The sequence below is a fragment of the Polyodon spathula genome, chromosome 3 (genome assembly GCF_017654505.1).
Source record: "Polyodon spathula isolate WHYD16114869_AA chromosome 3, ASM1765450v1, whole genome shotgun sequence".
Classification (NCBI taxonomy): Eukaryota; Metazoa; Chordata; class Actinopteri; order Acipenseriformes; family Polyodontidae; genus Polyodon; species Polyodon spathula.
This window is the reverse complement of record NC_054536.1, coordinates 92,034,038-92,041,207: the sequence shown is the minus strand read 5'-3', so window position 1 is coordinate 92,041,207 and position 7,170 is coordinate 92,034,038. Positions and strand designations below refer to the sequence as shown.

At 36.7% G+C, this 7,170-nt stretch overlaps 1 protein-coding gene across 6 annotated transcripts in view; it reads left to right on the top strand.

Moving 5' to 3' along the window:
- Positions 1 to 443: 443 nt before the first annotated feature.
- Positions 444 to 7,170, top strand: part of tbc1d5 (TBC1 domain family, member 5) — a 182,565-nt gene continuing 175,838 nt past the window's right edge. For 4 of the 6 annotated variants that reach the window (XM_041246405.1, XM_041246403.1, XM_041246406.1 and 1 more), the window contains exon 1: positions 444 to 540. The gene's annotated coding sequence lies outside the window, so the exon portion shown is untranslated. Of the gene's footprint in view, positions 541 to 574; positions 779 to 7,170 lie in introns of those variants that run through there. The other 2 variants (XM_041246407.1, XM_041246404.1) reach the window with 1 other exon arrangement.

Sequence of the window (7,170 nt, the reverse complement as noted above, 5' to 3'; positions counted from 1 at the left end):
TAACACTGAAAATATGAAGTTGCAAGCTGAAAAGCTATGAGATATGGAAGTTGTGGTGGATTCTTTCTCATCACAAGGGTGCTAAGTGACGTTTGTACTATACAACATCATCTTAGCAAATAGTCCCGAATTTAACCACGTGTCTATATTTTCAATTAAATAATATGGTATTATAAAAATGCACATCAGAACAATGTATTAGCAATTGCTAGGCTGCAAGGTTAAGATCGCTCTTGTTTAACATTTCTGTACTATACACCGGTAACCTGTCAACAACTGGGCATATTGTGGGAGGAGTGTAATAAAATGGTAAAACTATTACTACAATATAAGCGCCACACTATCTCAAAGAGATTACCCTCAGACCTTTCGCCTCTCTCCCCCTCTCACGTTTGGAGTTACCACCGCACCATCTAAGCTTCACTTCCTCATCACGCGCCCTTTGCCAACTGGTTTCGTTCACGTCCGCCTGACTGGGGAGTGTTTACATCCAGAAACACACAACCTGACCTGGAAGAAACGAGCGACTAAACCCCCCAGGTAATTGAAAATAATAAAAAACAGAGATAATTATAACAGACCACTTCACTTACACAAAGACATTCTGTGGCGTAATAATAAGGTCGCTGTGCAATGTTTAAAATGATTGAAAAGTCCACAGGGCCTGGACTTCTGCCTTTTGCATTATGCTGTATTGCAATTCCCAGAATCTCTTCCGGGATGTTTTGCGAAGTGTATGGACTGGTGTAAGAACGCGGCAGATAACCATATATGCAAGGTTTGTAATTTAAAAGCAGCTTTAGACATTTAAGCGCAGTGTGTACGTATTAAAATAACTTTTGCATTGTTTAACTATTCGAACCGATATTTAAAATGACAACTACTGTACTAGTGTATTTGTGTTGACGTGCATATGTACAGCACTTTGTTTAATATATATATCAGAAGTAATACTCAAAACTGAAAATAGGACAATGATTCCTAAAGCATAGGGACTAACGTACTGTAAAGGTCAGTTGATATTGCTTACGATATGTTAATAGTGCTTTAATTGTTTATTTTTTTAAATGAGACATTTCTAAAGACAATATTTTAATTAAACACATATTGTCTTTATTCTTTTGTGTAAATACAAATCCACGTGTAGTCAGTCTGATGGCTACACGTATACAGTAGGCTGTACCACATCAATAAAGAACCAATGAACTATATATAGGCTTATAGATACTCCCTGCTGTGTAAGTTGCGCACTCTAGCATATCATCATGAGTCTGTTCCTTGGGGAAGGCTATATCCATGCATTCTGTGTCTTATGTTGTCAATGTGGAGTGCTGAATTTTGGTACATGGCATAAAAAAATGAAAAATGGAGGAACATGAAGAAACATAAATGTTTATAGGGAGCACTGTTGAAGCCCATGTCATATGGTTAATTAACTATAACCATCACAGTGTGATACAATGCTGAATGAATGAGCTGGGCTTCAAATACACATGCTTATGGTTAGGGTTTGAACTGTGCATTGCTAATTTGTTAAAGTTGAGCCCAAAGTACTAGAACATATCACTCCGCTTTTAAAGAAACACCATCATTTGGCTTCTTCATTGAAATGATTCAGAAGCTTTGCCACTTAATGTGATAACTTCCCATTATATTTAATCAGCTACGTTAAACATTGTCTGAATGAGTGGGCAGATGTAAATAGTGTTATACAGTCAGAAGTCACATATCCGGCCCTATAAAATGTTGACTTCAGTGACGGTTAAACGTGTGTGACGCATATGTGATTATTGCATTTTGGCCCGGTCCCAACTTTGTCTGTTTTTCAGGGAACGCAAAAATGATACAAAATCAAAAATACATACCTGAAAATTAAAAAAATAAGGCTGCTTCCTTTTAGATGTACCATATTGGTTTTGTTTGTACAATACTATATTTTCAACAGAAGTATTTGAATTCAGAACAAAAGATGACATGTGGATTGTAATATAGTACATGTTTTTATATCTGATACATATTGTAGCAGGATGTATAATTTCCTGTTACCCATGCACAGAACCATATACAATGTAAAAGGTAATGCAATTTAGCAAAAGATTTAAAAAAACAAAAACAAAAAAAAAAGATGCAGTTTCCAGGTTTAAAACGGTATTTAAAGTTGCAGAATATAGTGCTATCAATAAGGCCCTAGTTATGTCATAGTTCGCTTGCAAATGAAAGTGCACAACTAAAGATCACAGATTTAAAAAAAACAAACAAAAAAAAAACCATCACAGTATCTAAAACTGTTTAATGAGTAACCGTTACATTACTGTAACTTGCCTCATCGCTTTGTTTTGGGTGCGTTTTCATCAAGTGAAAATGGAGGAAGCACTTTGTAACTGTACAGGGTCTCACTATTTACCACAGAAACACAGAAAATAACCCACAAAAAGTGAAATATAAAGAAATACAGTAAAATACAACAAAGATATAATTAAAAATAAAAATAAAATATAAAGAAATTGCCACTGTCTAGCATATTCATGAGCAGTCAGAACTGGGGCGAGGTTTGGTAGCGTAGAGAATAAGAAAGCAAATAAGACAGCAACAATGGGAAAGCACTGCATTCTTCTATGCTGACAAACTAAGACCTAGGTACTGTGGTCAAGGCTGAGCTTTCCAGAAGTAAGCAAGCTAAATTAATTGTTTATTTCATTACTGTTTAGTTTATTTCTTTCCCCGCTACCTGCTTCTAATGAAGCTATAATTAGCAATTTTAAACCATTGCTGTTTCTTGATTGAATTATATTTTCTGACGACGAAGAAATGAGCTAAAAACTGTTTTTCCAGCTATACAATCCTTAAAGGAAATTGAACACTTTACTGTGTAAGGGATGTAGTCATGTCACTACACACCATTGGTTTCATAAAGATATTCTGTCTGGGACACCGCTTTCTTAAATCTTGCAAATAACACTTCAGAATTAGGAATGAAATAAACAAGAGGATTAATTATGCATTTACATTAAAGGGGGAGTTATTTAAATTACAATTGGGTAATACATAGCAGTGAACCTGTTTTAGAGCAACGAGTCAGTCAACACGGCTTATCAGTGTTTCATATTTTATCCTGGCTATTATAAATTATTTAATTTGTTCAACTTAATTTGTGGAGTACTGTACATAGGATTACTCTCACGTGACATTACTCGACTGTTACTAAACTCTTTTATATTTTTTATTGTAAATGCCAGCAATAAGCTAAACAGGTCTTTTCAAAACACCTTTATTTGTAGACTGAAGTACTGTGTTAGTGGAAGACTGTAAATATGATTCTCACAATAGTGCTGGACATTTGGTTTTCTTGAACTATTGTAATAATTATTAGGTTTTTCTGCTTGTTTCAATGCCAGCAAAAGTCTGTAAACATAGCCTATTATATTGAAAGTGCAGTCCATTGAATCTTTATGTGGTAGCCTAAAATCTTTGCGGTCAATTATGCATTTTTATTTGGTATGCACAAACCCATATGTTTAGTTAGAAATAAAACTGATGAAAATATTGAATTAAGTGCAGGGTAATTTCAGGCAGAATTTCTAATCTTTGATCAAGTATTGACTAAAGTATGAAATTAACACTGTAAATAATAAATATTTGCTGGTATTCCTCTGGCGTTTAAAAACAAATAATGAAATGTCTCCACCAATAAAATTTGTCAGAATATAAAGTACATTAAGGCTGGACCACATTATATTCAACGTTTTTTATGGCTTCTCAAAAAATAGTAACTGTGTGTAGTGGCCTTAACTGTACCTAATTAAAGTTGCATCCTAAAAACAACTTGGCATTTTTGTAAAAGGTTGTAAATCTTTACTGTATATGACCTTTCTTAAATAGATGCAGAATCGTTGTGAAAAAGTTAATAGTGGTAGTGTCCAAAGGTCTATGGGCCATAATTTAGAATTTAAAATATCAATTGTGATGAAACATGGTTGGGCCGTTCTTTAATACAAATTATTGGGGATTCTGACAAAACAGGTGTCTGTACAACTGTCTTTATAGTAGTGCTGGGACGAACAGGTATTTTTATGTTCAGCTTTTCGTCCAAGATTTACATATCCGTTTAGATATTCGTTAGTGTGCAAAAGGTAATAAAAGCCATTAAATATAACACGTTATTTAAAGTAGAAATATTCAAGGAGTGCGAATATGTTTTGTAGGACTTTTTTACAAAACGAAACAAAGGATGACACATAGCAGTTGGTAAACATTCTTTTGTTTATTCCTGAAAAATAAAGGAGACAAAGCATTTTAATAGATACATATGCCATTGTTGCGTCTTCTCAATAGCCCAACAAAGTGGCCAAAGGCACATTTTGATAAATTAACGTTACTGAAGTACATTAGGCCTTTTGTAGCTGTTGAAGCTAACTGAATAACCAGGAGTCAAATTTAAGTTTAATAAACATTTACCTGTTTCGCCAATTAAGTGATTCATTTGTTGCTAATCGGGAGATGGTCACCTGTATAAAAAGCCTGCAGCTCTCCATATTCGGGGTGGAGGTGTTCAGAGGAGGAACTGGAGAGCGAGAGGAGAAAGAGAGATTTAAAAACAGCAGATAAAGGATCCATGAAGGATATTGCCCAGCTGGACCTTAACTTATTATTTGTGTTCGTGATTATTTTTGTTTAATTATTTATTTTCTGTGCTCTGTGAGCAAGCGTGTGTTTTTGTTTAAATATTTTTTATTTATTTTTGTTGTTATTTAATAAATGGTGCATGCTGCGTCTTTCTTGAAACTGCAGATACCTTTGTTGTTCTTCGTCCTTCTTCTGGTCTGACGTTACCGCTCAGCCATTTTCTGCTACAGGGTGCCTTTCAAGAATAAAAATAAAATAAATAAACTCAATATTTAGTTGCTCACTTATAGTAAACGGAAAACTGGTTGACAACACAAACAGCAACAAAAACTGATTTACTTAAGTTTTTTTTTTTTTTTTTTTTTAGAACCAGTGTTGCATCCACAACCTCTGCCCTCAGGCTGGCCAGCTCTTTCATAACTATTGTACCAGCTGCTGAAAATAACATTTCCCTTGCAAGTTGGGACAATGTTGGAAAACGCAAGGCATGTTGCTTCCACCATAAGAGCAGGTCTTCTGTTATAGATAGTTTGGGTTCCGATCAGTTGCATTCTGATCGATAGTCTATGCAGGCCAGTTCCTCATCTTCATCCCCAGACAAACTGCTGTAGTGATATTTTGCTTTCTTTGGGCCATGGTTATTTTCAAATGAGATCATGGCATCAGTATCATAGACAGAAACCGATCATGATTCTGTCTCGTTTACCAAATCCAAAACAGCACCTGAGACATTTAACTGAGACCTTTTATCACTTGCCATTATTGAAGCAGTCCCACAACTCCTGGTAATGTAGTGAATAGGTGCAAGACAAAACACGCTGCTATACATATTTCCGTTTTCTTTCAATAATGTAGTTTCTGGCGGACACTAACATTTCATTTTCTACCTTCGATTACACAGATGAAGCATTATTACTTTGCTAGTTTAGTAACTCGTGCACAGCCTGTCAAGGTGGAGCAGTGTATCAGTGCAGTGCAAAACTCACAGTCTGTCAAGGTGGTGCAGTGTATCAGTGCAGTGCAAAACTCAGTCTGTCAAGGTGGTGCAGTGTATCAGTGCAGTGCAAAACTCACAGTCTGTCAAGGTGGTGCAGTGTATCAGTGCAGTTCAAAATTCAGCCTGTCAAGGTGGTGCAGTGTATCAGTGTAGTGCAAAACTCACTGTGAGACGCATTTCTCATTTTTATACAATGTATATTAGAGAAGGTTTCCAAAGTCCTATTGTTTTCAGGCCAATGATCTTCTAGCCTGGTGCATCTCACTAATGGCTTTTCACTCCTATAAAGCTTAAAACTATCCTTGGGGAAACAATAATATCTTAAATGCTGCAAAAGAAAATGATAAGACTTAGAGAAACTATGATGCCCTGGATATTGCAGCCTCGGTTTCAACTAGAAGGTGACAACATACACTACCGGTCAAAAGTTTTAGAACACGTCTGTTCAAGTCCAGTGAATAACCAGAAATGTTACAAAGGTAAGCGGTAAACTGCCAGAGGTTTAAAAAAAAAAGTTTAGGTTACCAAAAACTAAAAAAATAATGTACATTTCAGAGTTGTACAAAAAGGCCTTTTTCAAGGAACAAGTAATGGGATAACAACTTACAGCTGTTCTGCAGCAATGGAAGTAAATTAAGCCTTGAAAGTTGATGCTAACAATTCCTACAGGTGTCCCAACTTTTGTTGATTACTTACAAACCCTCTGTCTGTATAAAAGCAGTGTTGGAACAGACTCTGTTACTACACCCTCTTAAGCATTATTTGGACAGTATTGTATTGCAGGAAGTAGTATATTGCTATCATAATGGCTAGAAAAAGGCAATTAACAAAGGAAGACAGACAGACCATTATAACCCTTTAAAGTGTAGGTCTTTCCTTTAGAGAAATTGCAAAGAAAGCCAAGGTGTCAGTGAGTACAGTTTCCTACACCATCAAAAGGCACTTGGAAACTGGAGGAAACTCTGACACGAAGAGGTCTGGCAGACCCAAAGCCACAACAGAATCAGAAGACAAGTTTCTGAGAGTCAACAGCTTGCGTAATAGGCGGCTCACAGGACAACAGCTTTACCCACTGGTCGAAGTAAGCAAGTCTCAGTTTCAACTGTGAACAGAAGACTTCGAGCTGCAGATTTGCAGGTCGAGCGGCGGTAAGAATGTCATTGCTAAGATGGCAAAATAAGAAAAAGAGGCTTGCCTGGGCCATGAAGCACTGCCAGTGGACTGGAAGAAGGTCTTATGGACCGATGAATCAAAATTTGAAATCTTCGGTTCATCACGCAGGGTTTTTGTAAGCCGTCGAGTAGGTGAAAGGATGGTTCCTTGGTGTGTGACATCAGCTGTCAAACATGGAGGAGATAGCGTGATGGTCTGGGGCTCTTTTGCTGGATCCAGAGTCGGCGACTTGCACAGAGTGAGTGGCACCTTGAATCAAAACAGCTACCACAGCATTTTGCAGCGCCATGCAATACATTCTGGTATACGCCTAGTTGGTCAGGGGTTCATCCTACAGCAAGATAAAACATACCTCCAGGCTATGTCAGAACTACCTT